The sequence below is a fragment of the Macaca thibetana genome, chromosome 10 (genome assembly GCF_024542745.1).
Source record: "Macaca thibetana thibetana isolate TM-01 chromosome 10, ASM2454274v1, whole genome shotgun sequence".
NCBI classification, from domain to species: domain Eukaryota; kingdom Metazoa; phylum Chordata; class Mammalia; order Primates; family Cercopithecidae; genus Macaca; species Macaca thibetana.
Genome location: NC_065587.1, coordinates 85,653,290 through 85,676,469, shown reverse-complemented (window position 1 = coordinate 85,676,469; position 23,180 = coordinate 85,653,290). Strand labels below are relative to the sequence as shown.

General features: G+C 40.6%; 1 protein-coding gene and 1 long non-coding RNA gene across 8 annotated transcripts in view; one reads left to right on the top strand and one right to left on the bottom strand.

The window, feature by feature from the left end:
- DSTN (destrin, actin depolymerizing factor) overlaps positions 1-23,180 on the bottom strand; it is a 1,228,633-nt gene that overhangs the window by 646,812 nt on the left and 558,641 nt on the right. The gene's annotated exons all lie outside the window — the stretch shown is intronic.
- The window catches only part of LOC126929210 (uncharacterized), a 34,209-nt gene that overhangs the window by 7,836 nt on the left and 3,193 nt on the right, over positions 1-23,180 (top strand). The window contains exon 2 of the long non-coding RNA XR_007717098.1: positions 17,028-17,199. This is a non-coding gene — a long non-coding RNA (uncharacterized LOC126929210). The remainder of the gene's footprint in view (positions 1-17,027; positions 17,200-23,180) is intronic.

The following is a 23,180-nucleotide window of genomic DNA, read 5'->3' as shown; positions in this document are numbered from 1 at the left end:
GGCCTTCTCTCTGTGTGTCTGTGTACTGATTTCCTCTCCTTACAAGGACACCCATCATTTTGTATTAAGGCCCACTGTAATGACCTCATTTTAACTTAGGTACCTCTTTAAAGACCCTATCTCTAAGTACAGTCACATTGTGATGTACTGGAAGTTAGGACTTCAGTGTATGAAATTTGGCCCATAACACAGGTATGAAGGATCATGAGAAGGAGAAAGTGGGGAGGCCGGTTAGGAGACATCACAGCAATTGCGAGCAGATGGTGATAATGGAAGAGATAAGGAGGCACACAGTGGACCTTAGTCTGATAGCTTTCCCCTCTGCAAGGAAGACAGCAGCAACAACTGGAATTAACTTGGGAAGCCTTCCTCAGCCCATAGAGACATCCCCAAAGCTATCACTTCTCACTGCCTCCTGGAAGCAGGAGGGTTGCTTCTGATTCTCAACCCACACAGGACAAAATGTCTCATTGCTCTAGTCTCAGAGTGTTTATATTACATCTTCCCATGACTAGAATCTGAATCAGGGCCAGGGCATTCCTGAGTGACAGCTCCCATGAACTAATTATTAATGTTCCTGGCACAAAGTCTGGGTGGGCATTTATTCCTGTTCCCCAAGCCTGTGATGAATGGAGCTTTGCGCAGGCTGCATAATTTCTTGATTTCTCCATAAGTCTGTGCCTTCTGCTGGCATTTTAAGGAATGTATTTTTATGGAGTTTGGAGCTATTCAGTAATTTTCCAGGAGGGCACATTGCCCAGGCCAGATGGACAGATTTTTTTTTTCTGGTTCTAGTTAGTGAATGCCTGTCTGATAAGATCTTATCCCATCCTACTTGAAAGGTGATGCACAATTTGCTTGTGAAGTGGGTGGTGAAAAACGACTCTATCGGAAGCTTCTTATGGGTGGCTGGGGAGGGCCACCCTTATGTACCTAAAGCTTCCCTGGTCTGGAAGGAAAGTCTAGTCAAGGGACTATGCAACGATACATGCAAACAATGCCAAAGAAGGGCATTTTTGTCTTAAGAGGTACCTATGTTACAACACAGGATATGATGGGACAGGATGTTATGAAGTCACTCTATCTAAGCAGAGCATTATTCAGTTACTACACTGAGATCCCAGTGTTTCTCTCTGAATTCATTTGTCTTCAGAAAGAGAAGCCTGATGCAGTGAAGTATGATAAAGAAGAATCAACTTTGACTTTCCCAAGAGAGTCACATAGACTTTCAGTTATACTGTATTGTTGGGTCACTTATATTCTATTGTATTCTGCAGTTATTGGACCAGAGCCTCCTTGCACGCTGAGTCCTCAGCAAGGTGGTGTAAACACCAAATAAGGTGGGTTGGGGACAGCATGTGTAGTTCCTGGCACAAGTGCTGGCACATGGCAGATACTCCTTGTAAGAGACACTTTGACTCTGTTGTATGGGATCCCCTTTCTTTTTATTTTTCTTTTTATTTTTTTTGACTGACCTTCTAAAGGGAACTGAGGCCAGAAAATACTTCCAGAAAACGGTACCTTTCCTCATGAAGTGGTAGTGACGCCATCAATACATAGAAACAGCTGGGGTTTTTTTTCTATGTCTTTTCAGTTTTTAGACAAAAACTTGAATAATAATAATTTTATATTGAATAATACAAATTTGAATAATACTTTTTTATCAGCTTCTAAAACTTCCACTTCCTGCTTGAGGGCACATCTGTGTCAATGGGAAGGTGCTCCCTCTCCGATTCCCTCTCCTGCTGCTTCTCCTTCTCTCCCTACAGGCGAGGAGCCCCTGACATCACTTTATTCTGTCAGGTCTTTTGCTGTATATCCTTACTCCTTCTTGCCTCTTCCACCTGCTGCTGCTACTGACATAAAACTCTAAAAGCCCAATCATTTTCTCATTCTCACTGCAGGCAAATATCTTGACTTTTACCAGAAACAACACAAAAATTTCCCAAAAAGAAGAAATTTTTCTTCCCATTTAACCTATAAGAAAATGATGTCACCTGATGGCTGAGTGACTTGTCTTAAATATAGCCCTAGAAACCATGACTTGTATTGTTTTTCAAAAAAATCTTACTGAGGTGAAGAATTCAGACAAGGAGGTTTAACCAACAACGAATCAACCCAAACAAAGAAATGTTAGCACAAACCACAAAAGGAAAAAAATAAAAAATAAATTGGACTTCATCCAAATTTAAAAGCTCTGCTCTATATGGAATATATAAAGAGGTCTCAACATTCGATAATAAAAAAATGACAGAATAAGAAATGGGCAAAATATTTGAACAGATACTTCAACAGAGAAGATATACTTCCCTGGCAGTCTCAGGAATGAAAAAAAAAATAAAACAAAAAGGCAAATACACCCATGAAAAGAGAGCTAACATAATTTGTCTAAAATAACAGGGGGGACACTCACCCTAGCTTTCAGTGTTCTGGTGAGGCGGAGGAGAAACTCCCATATAGTGCTGGTATTTGACTATGCAAATACCCTGCTTCTCATCATACTTTTACCCATTAATTTTATCACCCATCAAAGATTCTTGCTTCTCAATAATTGTCACTGTGGTGTTTACTTAAAAGTAGTTTTCTATTTTTATCACTTCTACGTTTTGAAGACAAATGAATTCAGAGAGAAACACTGGGTTCTCAATGTAGTAACTGAATAATGCTCTGCTTAGATAGAGTGGCTTTGTAACATCCTGTCCCATCACATCCCATGTTATAACATAGGTACATCTTAAGACAAAAATGCCCTTCTTTGGCTTTGTTTGCATGGATCATTGCAGAGTCCCTTGACTCTGCTTCCCTTCCAGACCAGGGAGGTTTTAGGTACACAAGGGTGGCCCTCCCCAGCCCACTTGGGAAAGAGGTTTGGCAACATCTTCTGATGTCTACCATATACTTACCGTATGACCTAGCCTTTCTATTCGTAGCTATGTTCTCATGAGAAATGAAGACATAAGTCTACATGCAAAAAAAAAAAAAAAAAAAAAAAAAGGAGGGGGGTGGTTCATGAATGCTTGTGGCAGCTTTAGTTGTCATCCTCAGAACTGGAAACAAACTAATGTCCAGTGTCTGGTGAATGGAGAAACCATAGTAAATCCATAAAATGGAATATTACTCAACAATAAAAAGGACAAAAGTACTGATAGAAACAGCAATGTGGATGGATTTCACAAGAATTACGGTAAGTTAAAAAAAGTCAAATTCTAAAGGCTCCGTATTTTACAATTCAAGTTATACGACATTCAGAAAAAGGCAAAACTAAACTAATAGAGAACAGATCAGGGGTTTCCAGGGCTGAAGGTGGAGGTAAGGGTGAATGACCGTAAAGAAGATAAGGAAGCTTTTTCAGGATGGTGCAAAATTTCTATATCTTAATGTGGTAATGATTACCTGACAGTATACATTCATCAACATTCATAGAACTACACACCACAAAAGTGAATTTTTCTCTGTATGAATTATACCTTAATAAATATGTTGCAATGTTCAATGTAAAAAAGAGGGTTGTGACAAATACTCTATTTTACATTCATTCATTCTTCATCTAACCCTTCCCAGGGAGGTCCTGTAAGTCAGACATTGGCAGATAGCTCAGGAATCTAGAGATAATGTGATCTTTACTCACAGTGTGGTGGGACTCGTAAAAGAAAATGTGGCTGTTTTGTGATAGCATATTCTTTGCTGTGACAGAGAGAGCACACAGAAGTGCTAAGGTTGTGGAGGAAGAAGCACAGGAAAGCTCCCTGCTAAGGATTTACAGGAGCTGAGGCCTGAAGAACAATTAGACGGTGAGGGGGAAGGCATTCTGGTGTAAGGAACAGCAGGAGAAAAAACACAGGGGCAGCAAAGAGCCAAGGGGAGTGGATCCTCTCCTCCTCCCTCAGCAGCTGCTGTGGGGGGGATCAAACGGCCAGACAGAGCTTGTCTGACCAGCACTGACCCCCTAGAAGAACAGAAGGAAGGCTGGTCCCCTGACCTGGTGCCCTCACAGCATAGACATTTAGAAAAATTCTTGCTAAATTCTGCCTCACAGTTGAATTCCAGTGATGAACATAGAAAACGTAGAAGTGATAAAAATAGAAAACTACTTTTAAGTAAACGCCACAGTGACAATTATTGAGAAGCAAGAATCTTTGATGGGTGATAAAATTAATGGGTAAAAGTATGATGAGAAGCAGGGTATTTGCATAGTCAAAAAGTATCTTTTTAAAACATTTTAGCACAGGGAAACAGGAACGACAGTGCAGGAACCTCACAAACGCCACGTTAATCAAGGGATCAAAATGAGTCATACCAGAAGTTAGACAGGTTGTTACCAGGTGCCCTCAACGTGATGCACTGAAAGGGCACAGTGGCCCTTCCGTGGTATCCCTGCCACAAATGCTAACTTAGATCAGACTGCTATAACAAATTGCCATAGATGGAGTGGCTTAAATAACAAGTATTCATTTCTCACAGTTACGGAGGGCTGCAAAGTCCAAGACCAAGGTGCCAGCCGATCTGATGTCTGGTGAGGACCTACTTCCTGGTTTGCACATGGCTGTCTTCCTGTTGTGTCCCTTCATGGTAGACAGAAGACAGATGGAGGAAGCAAACTCCCATGTCTCTTTTTTTTTGAGACGGGGTTTTACTCTGTTGCCCAGGCTAGAGTGCAGTGGTGCGATCTCGGCCCACTGTAACCTCCGCCTCCCGGGCTCAAGTGATTCTCCTGCCTCAGCCTCCCAAGTAGCTGGGATTACAAGCATGCACCACCATGCCTGGCTAGTTTTTGTATTTTTGGTAAAGACTGGGTAAAGACTGTTGGCCAGGCTGGTCTCAAACTCCTGACCTCAGGTGATCCTCCTGTCTAGGCCTCTGAAAGTGCTGGAATTACAGGCATGAGCCACCGTGCCCAGCAATCTCTTCTTATTAGGGCACTAGTTCCATTCTTGAGACTCCACCCTCATCACCTAATTACTTCCCAAAAGGTCCGGCCTCCTAACACCATCATATTGGAAGTCAGGATTTCAACATGTGAATTTGGGGGAGACACAAACATTCAGTCCATAACAAATGCATAGCCTCACACTGATTCTGAGAGAAACATCAGACAAACCCAGATTAAAGGGTGTTCCACAAAACAACTGATTCGTATACTTCAAAAGTTCCCAGGCCATGAAATAAAAAGAAAAACTGTCACAGATTAGAAGAGACCAAGGAGGCACAATTAACTAATTACAATGTGGGATCCTGGATTAGATCCTGGACCACAATAAGGACATTAATGGGAAAACAGGCAGAATTCAAATAACATCTGTAGATTAGTGAATAGTAGTGCACTGATGTTAATTTCTTAACTTTGATAATTGTGCCAAATTACATAAGGTGTTAGCCTTAAGGAAATCTGGGTGAAGGATATTCGGGAGCTCTCTGTAGTATATTTGCAAATTTTCTATAAGTCTAAACTTAGTTTTTCAAATACTTAGAAAGTGTTATCTGAAAAGGTGCAAGCTAATGTTAGAACTTTATACACCTGTGCACAAGGACATTCCTTCTACTGCTAGCTGTTTTTATTTATTCAAGTCTTTCCTCAGACTGAACAAAGTGCAGTTAAGAGCTTCTGTAACTAGGAGCAACAAAGTTATCTCGTAGGACAGAAACATGTTCTTACCTTATCTTTTTGTCTTTAAACAGCATAGGATTATATATTTAACAAACATCTCATCCATTCCCAGTTCTCAGGGGTCTCAAATCTGAACTCTCTCCTAGCATATGAGAACTTGCGCTATTGCACAACATTCCACGTGCCATCAACAGTATGCAATTCTCACAAGTCTTAGTGCAGTCCCACATGCTGCAGAATAGAAGATGCCTGTGGTTTGCTTGAAAGTTGAAGGTTATTCTTCTCAGTCAAGGGTTTTTAACTGCAAATAAGGAACCTGCTGCTTGAGTCAGGACTCTGTACAACGGCCAATAGTCTGGTGCTACTGTCAATGCTGGCCTGCACAGGGTCAGTGTTCCATAAAAATGATAAGCCAGGATTTTTCATGTGTATCTGAGCTCTATTTAGCTCCTTCAGACACTGTGGTTCTGTTTTCTGTTTGAAGAAGTGAAGGTCAAGCAGAAAGAACACATTTTTCTTGATAACCTTTAGGTAGAAAGCTCAAGTGGGTTTTAAGATCTGATGGAACTTGAAGAGAATAGAATGCATCTCTTCTAACACCAGTTGCCAATGTAAGGGGTTGTCAGCCTTTAGGCAGAGCAGTATTCATTTGCCTTTTCTGACTGCCTCAGTTTCCTAGGGATGATGAGCTCTCCTCCACTCTGTGCACCCTTGCTGGGATGGCAAACCCTATTGCTTGCACAGGCATGCCAATAGTTAACGGTGAGTTTGAAGGCTTCTTCTGCTAGACCCTTCCTTTTGCTGTCCTGGTGCATCCACGTGCATAGCTCATGTTCTGATGTTGGTAGAGAGGTTGCTTCATTCTCAGACTTTGAAACTTGAATTGAGAGATGCAAGGAGGAAAGAAACTGCTGCAGCTCAATTCCTTGAGTGTTGCGGCCCTGGGAGGCTGTGGAGATGCTCCTGTGACGAGGCACTCTAATTCCCTGGGTCTCACCTCTTTCGAACTCAGTTCTTCAACTTTCTTCATCCCGGGAGCTGGGCCACACCGTGACAATACATGTTCCTTTAAAAAGCTAGCCAGAGTTGCTATCTGTTATTTGCCACCAGACAGTTAAAGAGAGCTGGTTGAATCCTTCACAATAATGAGAAGACCCTTAAGTGGCTCCCAACTCAAAGAAAAGGATCCTCAGTACCATGAAGTTTTAGAACCTGTAGTTGTATTCTCAGATTTTTGGAAATACAAGACACAGACGTCAACCTTTTAAGCTTTTTAATCACTGAAATAGCTTCTGAGAAGGAAAAGAATCCTTGAAACATATAATTACTTACAAAGTATCTCAAACTAGAATTAACTCATTTCAAAGAATCATTTGAAAATGACTGCAATATGCACTTCTTGCCAGTTATTTATATGTACATGATGTTTACTAATATAAATGATCAGAGTTCATGAATTTCTCTTGACTGCAAGTATAATTTTGTATCTTGGGACTTAAAAACAATAAAGAGTTAATGAAACACAACCCTAAATGACAGAGGCTTCTGAATGGGAAGTGGCTACAAACATTTTTAAAGACCTGCCCTGTTTCTTAAAAGTTAAACACACACTATGATATGATCCAGACAGTTCACTTCTAGGTATTTACTCAAGAAAAATGAAAGCGTATGTCCATATAATGTCTTGTACAATATATTTATAGCAGCTTGATTTGTAGTAATGTAAAGGTGGAAGCAACCCAAATGTCCATTCACAGGTGACTGAACAGATAAATTATAGTATATTCCTACAGTGGACTACCACTCAGCAATAAAAAAGGAGGCAGGTATATGGGCCAAGGGAAAACTTCCCCTTTGCCCTCTGGAGGGTTGCTGGAACATCAACATACAGATGGCAGATTAATAGGAGGAACTGCATACAAATTTATTAACATGCATGAGGAGAACTATGGAGTATTTACCCCAGCCCCCTAAATGAGTTGAAGAAGCTTATATACCATTTTCATAAGGGAGGGAGGATATGAGGAATGCAGACAGTTCTCTTGTGGGACAGTATTAGGGAGAAAGAATGAACCAGGGAGACAGAAGTTACGTGTAAACGATTCTCTTTTGAATTTGAATGAACCTGAGAGGCAAGCATTATCTTGTGGAACAAAATATATAAGATCTCAAAGAAAGTCAAGATGGTTGAGCTTTTATACCATCTTGAGGTTACAGAAAGAGAAGGGCTTGGATGGTGGCAAGCGGGTCATGGGAGTGGGAGAAGAGGAGACGTGGCTAGCAAAGGTGGTCTTGTTATGTAGATGAAACCTCGCAGGTGGCAGCCCTCAGAGAGAATAGATGGTAAAGGTTTCTTTCAGACTTTAAAGGTGTCAGCCTCTGAGTTCATCTTTCCTACATTGGACAAGGGAGGACCTCAGAGAAAGCTTGGCTGCACCAGTGCAGATTTTCTCTACAGATGCAAATCTCCCCCACAAAAGACAGCTTTTCAGGAATAGCCATCATGAAATACATCAGAGAAGCATATTCTGGGGTGTTAATGAGAAAACAAACTCTGGAAAATATTTTAAAGAGATTTATTTTGAGCCAATATGAGTGACCACAGCCCAGAGAAAACACAAATCCAAGAAACCTTGACTAAGTGGTCTTAAGGCAGTCAGGTTATAGTTTGGTTTTTTACATTTTAGGAAGAGAGGAATTGTAGGTAAAACTATAAATAAATACATGGAAAGCATTCATTGGTTTGGCCCACAAATATGGGACATCTCAAAGCTTACAAGTCATGTTAGTGGTGGCAGGTAGTCCAGTTATTGGTGGCGAATTCATACAGGTCTTCAGCAACCTCAATCCTTGTCTCTTCAGAAGAAAGAATTCGACTGAGGGGCATAAGGCAGAAAAAGAGACCAAGGCAAGTTTTAGGGCAGGAATGAACATTTATTAAAAAGTTTTACAGCAGGAATGAAAAGAAAGTAAAGCACAATTAGAAGAGGGCCACGTGGGTACCTTGGAGGAGGGCAAGTGTGGGGTTTGACCTTTTGACTGGGGGTTTTATATGTTGGCACACTTTCAGGGTCTTGTGTCCCTTCTCCCCTGATTCTTCCCTTGGAGTGGGTTGTCTGCATGTGCAGTGGCTTGCTAGCACTTGGGTGTTGCTAGCACTTGTTGCTAGCACTTGGGTGTTGCTAGCACTTGGGTGCACTGTGTGTTTCCCGGAGTTGTATGCATGCTTACTAGAGATGTTCTTCCCTTACCAGCTGTATTTCCTTAGAAGATCATATACCAGTTACACTCTGCCATTTTGCCTCCTAATGTGCATGTGTGAGCCCACTCACCCAAATCCTGACATCTTATCAGGAAGCTGCTGATCACCAGTTTCAGGGTTTTCTTTATCTACAAGGAGACTGTCTTTCCCTGGCACTGACTGTGACCAATTATTATTTTAGAGACAGTAAACAACTGCCTGACCATCACCTGATGATTGCCTGACATTCCTGGTTGGGGACAGGGGTGCTCTCCTGCCCTGCTTACGTCTGCCTACCTGCTATAACAGTCATGGGTGGATTTTAGGAAATCTTTAGTTAGCAGTTGGTTGAAAGAGTTGTGCTTTGTCTAAAGACTTGAAGTCAATACAAAGGAATGCTTATGTTAAGACAAGTGGTCCTGCTGTCATGTGATGCTATACCATAGTCAAGTTGGCTATTAAGCTACATTATTTTGGGTTAATTTTAAAAAGTTTAACAGATTTTTTGGTTTGTAGGGTGTGACTTAATCCTGGCCTTACATTGCCTTAGGTCTTTTACAATTTGGTATCTTACTGCCACAAAGAGTCCATTCTGTCAGTCTTGTGATCTCTACTGTAACATTAATGCCGGTCAGTTGTGTGTAAATTCCAAAAGAGAGGGAGTATAATGAAGTGTGTTCAACCTTCCTTTCGGTCGTGACTGGGAATTCCATTTTTAAGGTTTTTCTGGGCTCCTCTTGGCAAAGAGAGGGTCTCTTCAGCTGGTTGCAGGTGGGGCTTAGGATTTTGTGAAATATTTTGGTTTCCTTCACATGCAGGAACATGAATAAATCTCGAAATAATTATGCCGAGTGACAAAAGCCAAACAAAAGAAGAATACATACTGTATATACTCCTTTTATATATATAGCATTCTGGAAGATGCAAACTAATCTATGGTAACTACAGCTGATCAATGCTTACTGGGGAGGGGGAAAGAGATGACAAAGGGATGTAAGGAAACTTGTGGGTGACAGATTTTTTCAATATCTTGATCGTAGTGATGTTTTCACAGATATATTAATATGTCAGACTATTCAAAGTTATTCCCTTTAAATATGTACAACTTATTGTATGCCAATTATTCCTCAGTAAAGCTATTGTGAGAATCTAGGCACTCGCCTGCCAGATTTGGTGCTAGATAATCTGGCAGGAATATGCAATATACAATGCTAGCACTCAGAGAGATCTGAGCCCATCTACTTCTGGGGTGGGAAGGGGGCAATTTTTTTTTTTTATAAAGAGTAAATATTTCTGGCTTTGTGGGCCATATGATTTCTGTTACAATACTCATCTCTGTTGACATGGTACAGATAATATGTAAATAAGTAAGAGTGGCTGTGTCCCAATAAAACTTTATTTATGAAAACAGGAAGTGGGCTAGATTTGGTCCATGGGCTTTAGTTTGCTGACTGTAATGTAGTTGAACACATTTATTATACAGAAACTAGGAGATGAATGCTATGTGGACAACAGCAACTTGTAAAAATCAGAAGTTATATACTTCAATATTTTTTATCAACCTTTAGTTATAAAAATATAAGTTAAAACTATATTAGGACATATGCCAAAATATCACTCCATAGATTGGTAATGGCAATGGGAAATGCATCTTTATGGTAGAGAATTCCATAAGCCACCACCTTAACCAATAACAGCATTTATTAGTGAGACCATCTGATTTTATATGCCTCCTGATATAATGCAAAATGAATTAGGCAGCATCATTTATGAAGAATTATTACCAACAATGTTTAATATCTTTACAATTTAATCAAGCCTTTGGATTTTCTTTCTAGCCTGTAAGACATACAAGGGAAATAGGAACAAATTAAATACCTTGAAGAAACAATGAGAGAAATCTAGAATAAGAGACATGCCACAAGATAGCTGGCTTGATCTCTTAAAGAAGTAAATGCTATGGGGAAAAAAACATGTGAGGAAGATCACGCTAGATTAAACATTTTTTGACTTCTGGTTTGAAAAAATATTTCTAGAAAAGATATTTTAGGTAATATTGTGGTTTCAATGTGTCTCCCAAATTTCATGTGTTAGAAATTTAATCCCCAGATTCACATATTAATAGTATTTGGAAGCAGGGCCTTTGAGAGTTAATTAGGGTTAGATAAAGTCATCTGGATGGGACCCCCATGATGAGACTGGTGGCTTTATAAGAAGAGGACAAGAGATCTGAGCTGGCACACTCTTGCCCTCTCTCCATGTGATACCCTTCACCATGTCATGATATAGCAAGAAAACCCTCACCAGGTGCTAGTGCCACGCTGTCTTGGACTTCCCAGTCTCCAGAAATGTGGGCTAAATAAACTTCTTTTCTTTGTAAATGATCCAGTCTGTGATACTATGTTATAGCAACATAAAACAGACTAAGACACCTAAAAATGGAGAAATGTGACTATAGTCTAGTTATCTAATCAGGATAATATTAATATTACCTCGTTTAGATAATATTATTAAAATTATTCTGGATTTTCTTAGGTAGGATAATAATATTGTGGTTTTATAGAAGAAAACTCTTATTTTAGAAAACAAATGACAAAATATTAGAGAAAATGTTTCATGATGTCAGCTACTAAAAAAAAAAAAAAAAAAAAAAAAAAATTCACACATAAAAAGAAATAGGGGCCAGGCATGGTGGTTCATGCCTGTAATCCCAACACTTTGGGAGGACGAGATGGGCAGATCATGAGGTCAGGAGATCGAGACCATCCCGGCCAACACGGTGAAAGCCAAACTCTACTAAAAATAAAAAAATTAGTCGGGCATGGTGGCAGGTGCCTATAGTCCCAGCTACTCGGGAGGCTGAGGGAGGAGAATGGCATAAACCCAGGAGATAGAGCTTGCAGTGAGTCGAGACTGTGCCACTGCACTCCAGCCTGGGCAACAGGGTGAGACTCTGTCTCAAAAAAAAAAAAAAAAAGAAAGAAAGAAAGAAAACAAATATGGAAATAGGTTAATAATTGCTGTGTCCAGGTGGTGGGGTTATATGTGTTCATTGTACTTCTCTTTTGACTTTCTGTATATTTAAATTTTTTTATAAGAAAAAGTTGAGAAAATTGTTTTATTTGATGATATGCCTTAGGAGGAGAATATTCTTAAATTCTCTTATTTCAACTCCCACTTATGACTGAGGACATGAGTTGTTTGGTTTTCTGTTCCTGTGTTAGTTTGTTGAGGGTGATGGCTTCTGGCTTTATCCATGACCATGCAAAGGACATGATCTCATTAATTTTTGTGGTTGCATAGTATTCCATGTACCCCATTTTCTTTATCCAGTCTATCATTAAGGGACATTTGGATTGCTTCCAGTGCTGCAATAAACATAAGTATGCATGTGTCTTTATAGCAGAATGATTTTTATTCCTTTGGGTGTATACCCAGTAATGGGATTGTTGGGTCAAATGGTATTTCTAGTTCTAGATCCTTGAGGAATTGCCATGCCACATTGTCTTCCACAATGGTTAAACTAATTTATATTCCCACCAACAGTGTAAAAACATGCCTATTTCTCCACAGCCTCACCAGCATCTATTGTTTCTTGACTTGTTAATAAACACCCTTCTGACTGGCATGAGATAGTATCTCATTGTAGCTTTGATTTGCATTTCTCTAACAATCAGTGATGTTAAGCTTTTTTCATATATTTCTTGGCTGCATAAATGTCTTCTTTTGAGAAGTGTCTGTTCATATCCTTTGCCTAGTTTTTTCTGTTCATATCCTTTGCCCAGTTTCTTTTTCCTTGTAAATTTCTTTAAGTTCTTTGTAGATTCTGCATGTTAGACCTTTGTCATATGGATAGATTGCAAAATTTTTCTCCCATTCTGTACATTGCCTGTTTATTCTGATGATAGTTTATTTTGCTGTGCAGAAACTCTTTAGTTTAATTAGATCCCATTTGTCAATTTTGGCTTTTGGTGCAATTGCTTTTGGCATTCGTGTTGTGAAGTTTTTGCCCATGCCTATGTCCTCAGTGGTATTGCCTAGGTTTTCTTCTAGGGTTTTTAAGGTTTTAGGTCTTATATTTAAGTCTTTAATCCATCTTGAGTTAATTTTTGTATAAGCTATAAAGGGGGGGGGGGTCCAGTTTCAGTTTTCTGCATATGGCTAGCCAGTTTTCCGAACACCATTTATTAAATAAGGAATCCCCTCCCCATTGCTTGTTTTTGTCAGGTTTGTCAAAGATCAGATGGTTTTAGATGTGTGGCATTATTTCTGAGGCCTCTGTTCTGTTCCATTGGTCAATATACCTGTTTTGATACCAGTACCATGCTCTTTTGGTTACTGTAGACTTATAGTATAATTTGAAGTCAGGTAGCATGATGCCTCCAGTTTTGTTCTTTTTGCTTAGGATTGTCTTGGCTGTATGGGCTCTTTTTTGGTTCCATATGAAATTTAAAGTAGTTTTTTCTAATTAAATGAAGAAAGTCAATGGTAGCTTGATGGAGATCGCATTGAATCTATAAATTACTTTAGGCAGTATGGCCATTTTCATGATATTGATTCTTCCTATCCATGAGCATGGAATGTTTTTTCCATTTGTTTGTGTACCCTCTTATTTCCTTTAGCAGTGGTTTGTAGTTTTCCTTGAAGAGGTCCTTCACAACCCTTGTAAATTGTATTCCTAGATACTTTATCCTCTTTGTAGCAATTGTGAATGGCAGTTCATTCATGATTTGGCTCTCTGTTTATCTATGGTGTATAGGAATGCTTGTGATTTTTGCACATTAATTTTGTATCCTGAGATTTTGCTGAAGTTGCTTATCAGCTTAAGGAGATTTGGGGCTGAGACGATGGGGTTTTCTAAATATACAATCATGTCATCTGCAAACAGAAACAATTTGATTTCCTCTCTTCCTATTCGAATACGCTTTATTTCTTTCTCTTGCCTGATTGCCCTGGCCAGAACTTCCAATACTATGTCAAATAGGAGTGGTGAGAGAGGGCATCCTGCCTTGTGCCAGTTTTCAAAGGGAATGCTTCCAGCTTTTGCCCATTCAGTATGATATTGTCTGTGGGTTTGTCATAGATATACCTCTTATTATTTTGAGATACGTTCCATCAATACCTAGTTTATTTAGAGTTTTTAACATTAATGGATGTTGAATTTTATCGAAGGCCTTTTCCGCATCTATTGAAATAATCATGTAGTTTTTGTCTTTGGTTCTGTTGATATGATAGATTATGTTTATTGATTTGTGTGTGTTGAAGCAGCCTTGCATCCCAGGGATGAAGCGGACTTGATAGTGGTGGATAAGTTTTCTGATGTGCTGCTGGATTCAGTTTGCCAGTGTTATTGAGAATTTTTGCATCAATGTTCATCAGGGATATTTGCCTGAAGTTTTTGTTGTTGTTGTTGTATCACTGCCAGGTTTTGGTGTCAGGATGATGCTGGCTTCATAAAATGAGTTAGAGAGGGATCCTTCCTTTTTAATTGTTTGTAATAGCTTCAGAAGGAATGGAACCAGCTCCTCTTTGTACCTCTGGTAGAATTCAGCTGTGAATTCATCCAGTCTTGGGCTTTTTTTGGTTGGTAGACTATTGATTACTGCCTCAACTTCAGAACTTGTTATTGGTCTATTCAGGAATTTCACTTCTTCCGGGTTTAGTCTTGGGAGGGTGTATGTGTCCAGGAATTTATCCATTTCATCTAGATTTTCCAGTTTATTTACATTGAAGTGTTTATAGTATTCTCTGATGGTAGTTTGCACTTCTCTAGGCTCAGTGGTGCTATCCTCTTTATCATTTTTTTATTGTGTCTCTTTCATTCTTCTCTCTTTTCTTCATTATTAGTCTAGCTGGTGGTCTATCTATTTTGTTAATTTTTTCCAAAAACAGCTTTGGGTTTCACTTATTTTTTGGAGGGTTTTTCTGTCTCTATCTCCTTCAATTCTGCTCTGATCTTAGTTATTTCTTGTGTTCCACTAGCTTTTGGATTTGTTTACTCTTGCTTCTCTAGCTCTTTTAATTGTGATGTTAGGGTGTCGATTTGAGATCTTTCTAGCTTTCTGATGTGGACATTTAGTGCTATAGATTTCCATCTTAACATTGCTTTAGCTGTTTCCCAGAGATTCTGGTACATTGTCTCTTTGTTCTTATTGGTTTCAGAGAACTTATTGATTTCTGCCTTGATTTTGTTATTTACCCAGGAGTCATTCAGGAGCAGGTTGTTCAATTTCCAAGTAATTGTGTGGTTTTGAGTGAGTTTCTTAATCCTATTCTAATTTGATTGCACTGCGGTCTGAAAGACTGTTATGATTTCAGTTCTTTTGCATTTGCTGAGGAATGTTTTACTTCCAATTTTGTGGTTGATTTTAGAATAAGTGCCATGTGGCACTGAGAAGAATGTATACTCTGTTGATTTGGGTGGAGAGTTCTGTAGATGTCTGTTGGGTCCACTTGATCAAGAGCTGAGTTCAAGTCCTGAATATCCTTGTTAATTTTCTGACTCATTAATCTGTCTCATATTGACAGTGGGGTGCTAACATCTTCCACTATTATTGTGTGGAAATCTAAGTCTCTTTGTAAGCCCCTAAGAACTTGTTTTATGAATCTGGGTGCTCCTGTATTGGGTGCATATATATTTAGGATAGTTAGGTCTTCTTGTTGAATTGATCCCTTTATCATTATGTAGTGCCCTTCGTCTCTTTTGATCTTTGTTGGTTTAATGTCTGTTTTGTCAGAGACTAGCATTGCAACCCCTGATTTCTTTTGCTTTCCATTTGCTTGGTAAATTTTTCTCCATCCATTTATTTTGAATCTATGTGTGTCTTTGCATAGGAAATGGGTCTCCTGAATACATCACACCAAAGGTTCTTGACTCTTTATCTAATTTGCCAGTCTGTATCTTTTAATTGGGGCATTTAGCCCATTTTCATTTAAGGTTAGTATTGTTATGTGTAAATTTGATCCTGTCATCATGATGCTATGTAGTTATTTTTCACACTAGTTGATACAGTTTCTTCATAGTGTCATTGGTCTTTATATTTTGGTGTGTTTCTGCAGCAGCTGGTACTGGCTTTTCCTTTCCATATTTAGTGCTTCCTTTAGGAGCTCTTGCAAGGCAGGCTTGGTGGCGATGAAATCCCTCAGCATTTGCTTCTCTGTAAAGGATATTATTTCTTCTTCGCTTATGAAGCTTAGTTTGGCTGGATATGAAATTCTGTGTGGAAAATTCTTTTCTTTAAGAATGTTGAATATTGGCCCCTACCTCTTCTGGCTTGTAGGGTTTCTACAGAGAGGTCTGCTGTTATTCTAATGGTCTTCCCTTTGTCGGTGATCTGGCCTTTCTCTCCAGCTGCCCTTAACATTTTTTCCTTCATTTTGACCTTGGAGAATCTGATGATTATGTATCTCGGGGTTGATCTTCTTATGAAGTATTTTAGTGGTGTTCTCTGTATTTCCTGAATTTGAATGTTGGCCTGTCTTGCTAGGTTGGAGAAGTTCTTCTGGATAATATCCTGAAGTGTGTTTTCCAGCTTGTTTCCATTCTCCCCGTCTCCTTCAGGTACTCCAATCAATTGTAGATTCAGTATTTTTATATAGTTTCGTATTTCTTGAAGGCTTCATTTGTTCCTTTTCATTTTTTTCCTCCATTCTTGTCTGCATGCCTTATTTCAGCAAGACGGTCTTCAAACTCTGATATCCTTTTTTCTGCTAGGTCAATTCGGCTATTGGTACTTGTATATGCTTCAGAAAGTTAACATGCTATGTTCTTCAGCTCCATCAGATCATTTATGTTCCTCTCTAAACTGGTTATTCTAGTTAGCAGCTCCTCTAACTTTTCATCAAGGTTCTTAGCTTCTTTGCATTGGATTAGAGCATGCTCCTTTAGCTCAGCAGAGTTTGCTATTAATCATCTTCCGAAGCCTACTTCTGTCAATTCATCCATCTCATCCTCTGTCCAGTTCTGTACCTTCCCTTGAGAGACACTGCGATCATTTGGAGGAGAAGAGGAGCTCTGGCCTTTTGAGTTTTCAGCATTTTTTTCATTGATGCTTTCTCATTTTCATGAGTTTGTCTAGTTTTGATCTTTGAAACTGCTGACCCTTGGATGGGGTTTTGTGGGGACTTTTGTTGTTGTTGATGCTTTTGTTGCTTTCTGTTTGTTTTTCTTTCAATGGTCAGGTCCCTTTTCTGAAGGGCTGGTGCTGTTTGCTGGGGGTTTACTTCAGGCCCTATTCATTTGGTTCGCTCCTGTGCCTGGAGATGTCACTCAAGGAGGCTACAGAACTACAAAGGTGGATGCCTGCTCTTTCCTCTGGGATCTCTGACCTCCAGGGGCACCAACCTGATGCCGGTAAGTATAGGGTGTCTGACAACCCCTACTGGGTGGCGCGGGGAACAGGACTCATTTAACAAAGCACTTTGACTGTCCCTTGGTGGAGAGGGTGTGCTTTGCTAGGGGAAACCCACTCATCTGGGCTGCCCAGATTCTTCAGAACTAGCAGGAGGAAAGACTGAGTCTTCTGGTCTGCAGAGACTGCAACCACCCGTCCCACTAGGGCTTCAGGCCCAGGGAGATCAGAGTTCTGTCCCTGAGCCTCTGGCTGCAGTTGTTGGAGTTCCTGCAGGGAGGCCCTGCCCAGTGAGAAGGGATGGGTCAGGGTCAGGCCTGGAGAGGCACTCTGGCTGTAGTCTGCCACAGCTGGTGTGCTGGGTTATAGGGGACACCTCTTAGGACCAAGCCGTTTCCAGCCTCCCTGGCCCCAGCAGAGGAAAAGTACAGCCTGGAGCTGTAGAGATGGATGACGCCCTTCCTTTGCCTAGGGAGCTTAGTGTGTCAGGCAGCTCTCCGTCCCAGTGCTGGCTGCCGCCCTTCCCCCAAGGAGCTCAAATGGCTTAGACAGCAGGCAGCTGCAGCTGTGGTGCTGGTTGTCCCTTCCCGCAGAAACTTAGCAGGCTTAAGCAGATTCTAGCTGAAAGGGTGTTAAGAATCTGCATGGCTCCAGGGTTGGGACTCCAGGCCCCAGTGGCATGGGTTCATGAGTGGCATCTTCTGATACATGGGTTGCATAGTTCCGTGGAAAAACCACGGTTTCCCTGGCTGGGTAGCATGCTCACTCACCACCTCCCTTGGCTGGGGGTGGGGATTCCCCTGCCCTGTGTGGCTCTCAGGTGGGCAGCTGCACCACACTGCTCTTCCTTCCTCTGCGCAGGTAATGCCAGTAGTCTAGTCTGCTCTGATGAGAGAAGCTGGTTACCTCAGTTGCTGGTGCAAGATTCACATGCTATTACGGTTTTTTTCAATGGGAGCCTTTGATCGCCACTGCTTCTAGTCGGCCATTTTGGCCCCACCCCCAACTAAGAGCGTTTTAACATTAAACTCTCTATCATATATTTTCAAATAGGCAATTAAAAGAAGAAAAATAATTTTTCAAAAGGAAAACAGTTGTCGCAGACCTTTAGTTAAGACGCGCATTTGAATGACCAGGGAAATTCTAAAAGACATTTATTGTGGCTTTAATATTTGATACAAGGACAGAATTCTTTTTAAAAACCCCTTATATTCTATAATTGTGGCACCTTTGTAGACTAGAAAAATAACTATAAAATCTCCAGGCGCAGAAAAAAGAATAAATTCTAGTGTTTTCAAATATCCCATGCAAGACATGATACAATGTTTGAAGAAGAAAAATGATCTCCCAGCATTTGGGAAGTAGAAAGGTGGTGGGTGGAACCAGCCACAGTCATGACTCAGGTGGCCTTGACTGCCTCTTAGAATTTCGGGATATTTGTGCTCTGTGCCTAATGACCACAGTGTCTTAGGCTGCATACCTTTTACCTGTTTTTTCACTGTGTGTCAACTAATTTTTGAGTAAGAAACAAGATAAATCTCTGTAAATTGTATCTGTTAGAGCCTGACTCTAGGAAAGAAGCACCCCCTTCACAATCCCCTTCACAATCACAGTTCCTGAGCATAGCACTTATATCTGCATGAGGGCTTTCTGTAGCCCTGAGAGTCCAAGTGTGGGGCTCCCTGGGAATGCTGGAGAGCTAATGCTCCCTAGGAACAGCTTCTAACCAGTAACTGGCAGGAGTCAGTAGGTTAATACCCCAGATCGTTTGTCACTTGGTTGGACAGCTCTCAGGCATGTTCTATATTGTCTCCCGGAGGTCACCAGCAGAACTGATTCCTGGTTGCCCACAGCAATAATCTACTGAATACAAACTCTTCCCTGGCCTCCTTCTCTTTCCTGTCTCATTCCTCCCCTCTCTTACCAGTGCTGCCTGGGATCACCTGCTAAATAAGCTACTTGAATTCCCTTTTATGTAGGTAAGTATTGTTTTTGGAGATCAACCCGAGATAAGACTAGCAGGCTCCAGAACTCCTGATAACATAGGCACCTACATGGACCAAATACACAGCCCTTTCATATGATGCAGGTACCACCAGGTTAAATTTGGATTAAAGTGATGTATTAGTCCATTCTCACACACTATAAAGATACTACCCAAGACTGGGTAATTTATAAAGGAAAGAGGTTTAGTTGACTCAATTTACATGGCTGGGGAGGCCTCAGGAAACCCACAATCATGGTGCAAGGGGGAACAAGGACCTTCCTCACATGGCAGCAGGAGAGAGAGAAAAACGAAGGAGGAATTTCCAAACACTTATTAAACCATCAGATCTCATGAGAACTCACTCACTATCATGAGAACAGCATGGGAGAATCTGTCCCCCATGCCCAATCCAATCACCTCCCTTCCTTGACACATGGGGAGTACAGGTCTCTTCCTAGACACGTGGGAATTACAATTCAAGATGAAATTTGGGTGGGGACACAGAGCCAAATCATATCAAGTGAAAATCCACATTTAGCCTCTATTAACAGGAGTGAGCCTATTATCCCAGCACTTTGGGAGGCCAGGGCTGAAGGATCACCTAAGTCTAGGAGTTTGAGGCCAACCTGGCCAACATAGTAAGACTGTATCTACAAAAAATAATGAAGAAGAAGAAGAAGAAGAAGAAGAAGAAGAAGAAGAAGAAGAAGAAGAAGAAGAAGAAGAAGAAGAAGAAGAAGAAGGAGGAGGAGGAGGAGGAGGAGGAGGAGGAGGAGGAGGAGGAGGAGGAGGAGGAGAGAATAATTATTAGCTGGGTGTGGTGGTGTGGACCTGTAGTCCCACCTGCTTTGGAGGATCACTTGAGCCTAGGAGTTCAAGGCTGTAATGAGCTACATTTGTGCCACTGTACTCCAGGCTGGGTGAGAGAGGAAGACCCTCTCTCTATTAAAAAGAAAATAACAAAAGACTAGTTTGGTTCTGTTCCTACCTAATCACTGTTTTCTTGTTGAGCTTTCTTACCTTCATCTGAATTAACATGTGCTTTACTGATGTCTTTCAATTAAATTTTTTTTTCTATAACTTTGAATTTAGGGTGACTATTTACTGTTCATAGAGGATTTTTTTAGATATAAACTGCACAGGAATTTATGGTGAGTAAAGTAAAATATAGCCTGAACCCCCATGCCCTGGGCCTTTCATATGTGCATATTCACATAGCAAGTAGCAAGAGTAAGCACAGAGCAATCAAACACCATAGCAAGCACAAAACCAATGGCTGACTTAGAAAGAACCCTTGGATTTTTATGCTCTGGGTTTCACTCAATTCACAGTGATGTTTTTTAGCCCTTAGTGATATAACCAAATGAACACATGCCTACAGTGTCCATTAGAAACCACTGGTGGGACCAAGGCAAGAGAGAAGGAAGGAAGGAAGGAAGGAAGGAAGGAAGGAAGGAAGGAAGGAAGGAAGGAAGGAAGGAAGGAAGGAAGGAAGGAAGTCAGGAAGGCAGGGAGGGAGGGAAGGAGGGAGGGAAGGAGGGACAGAAGGATGGAGGGAGGGAGGGAAAGGGAAGGGAAAGAGGAAAAATCCAAAGAATGCAAAGAAAAGCAAGTCTTGGGAAGTAAATAAGTTGCATGTATTCACTTACAGAATCCTTGCTACATCTGTATAAAATTATTATTATTATCATCCTATTTTATAGATGAGGAAACCAAGGCACAAAAAAGTTTTTTTTAAATGGTCCAAGCTGTAAGACCTAATAAGAAGCAAAGCCTGGATTTGGACCAAAGCAGCCTGACTACAAAGCTACATTGTGCACACCCTGAAGGTGGAAAAGAGCAGTTTCCAAGTCTATGTTAAGCTAAGCCCAGAAATCTTAGTTACTTAGTCACCCCTTTATGTGGGTCAAGGTCAGGTAAAATTTTCTTTCTACTTTCATGAAGAAAGTTTGGAAAGGAAATTAAGGGTGCCAGTGTCAGAAAACTAGGGGTAAACTGTTACTTTGGTTATCATGGAGAGTTAAGAAATTCTAAATTACATGAAGTCACCAAGTCCTGAAAATATTCAAGCAGTCCTAGGAAGGATACTCAGTGCGATGGAGAGCTAAGGACTCCTCCTAACAGCCATGGAGAGGCCATGATGGAAGCAGATTCTCCAGCCCCTGTTAAACCTTCCAATGATTACACCCCCAGGTGACAGTTTGACTGCAACCTCCTGAGACCATGAGCCAGAACTGTGCATTTAAGCCACTCCCAAATTTCTGATTCACGGAGACTGTGAGGCAATAAATATTTATTGGTTTAAGCCACTAACAGTGTGGTAATCTCCTGTGCAGCATTAGTTAACTAATATAGATTTTGGTGCTGAGAGTGGAGTTTGAACCTGTGTTAATTTACTATTGTTGGCATAGCAAAGTACCGCAGACTAGGTGGTTTAAAGAAAGATTTATTTTCTCACAATTCTGGAGACTAGGAACCTGAGATCAAGGTGTCAGCAGATCGGTTTCCTCTGAAGCCTCCCTCCTTGGCTTGCAGATGGCCGCCCACCCCCTGTGCCTTCCCAAGATCTGCCTTCTGTGTGTCTGTATCATAATCTCCTCTTGTTGTAAGGTCACCAGTCATATTGAATTAGTGTTGTCAAATGCCAGGGGTTTGGCCTAGGTCCGGTTGCTCACCACAACGAAAGTCGATCACTGAGAAAATAAGCGTTGCCAAGGAAGAAAGGCTTTATTGCAGGTGACATCAGCCAGGAGGTGGGGGACAAGTCTCAAATCTGTTTCTCCAACCAATTAAAGTTAAGGGTTTATAGAGGAGTCGGTCAACAGACAGCAGGTGCTCAGACAAGTGACCTGGCGTCTTATTGTCTGGACTCAGTGATCTAGGAAGTTTCAGCTTTTTGATACTATCTGGGATGAAAATTGGATTGGTTTCTCTAGGGCCCACCCTAATTACTTCATCTTAACTTAGTAATCTTTTTAAAGACTGATTCTCCAAGTACAATCATATTCTGAAGTACACAGAGTCAGGATTTCAACATGTGAATTCTGGAGGAACAAAATCTAACCCCTAACAGAACCCATTCCATCTCTGCCACTTACTAAATATCAGGTTTTAAGAAGTTTTGTGATTTTCTCTATAAAATGTAAATGATAGTACCCAACTCGGAGGACTGTTTTGAACATTTATATTTAAGTCACTCAATACTGCGTCTAGCACATAATAGGTGAGCTATAAGTATTTGCTGACACTGACACTCAACGAAACAGCACTCTGTCAACCCATTTTAAAGCATCTGATTGTCAAGCCCACTGCAAACCTTGTTAAACCAATCTCTTCCTTTTAAACCAGACTAGTGAAATTTTACTGTGCATTTTTCCATGTGTTTAATTGCACAGAGGAAGCATTAATGGAAATAAACCTTAGAGGTAGAAAATAATTAGAAAATTTTTGCCAAGAAAAAAATGTTGTTGCTTTAATTTAAACTTTAATTTAGCTCTCTGGAAAGGGCTTTTGCTTTCTCTTATTTGAATTTTATTTTAATAATTCACAGGCAGTGCTGTTGACATGCTCTCATGACCAACGTCAAATTTAATTTATTTTCACCAGCCCAAAGCGCAGATGCCTGCTATTATCATGGCTGCTGCTGTGCTCAACTGGTTCTTGCAATAGATGAACATAGAAATAAATTGTCTGCGGAGGGTTTTCTGTGCCATGTTTTATACCCTACTGTGACTCAAGAGATGATAACTTTTATAAAAATTTTGTACAATTTATATAGTTAATTAAAATAGAACTGAGCTGGGCACAGGGGCTTGCACCTGTAATCCCAGCACTATGGGAGGCGGAGGCAGGAGAATCACTTGAGCCCTGGAGTTCAAGACCAGCCTGGGCAACATAGTGAGATCCATCTGTACAAAAAATTTAAAAATATTAACTGGGTGTGGTGGCATACACCTGTAGTCCCAGCTATTTGGGAGCTGAAGTGGGAATATTGCT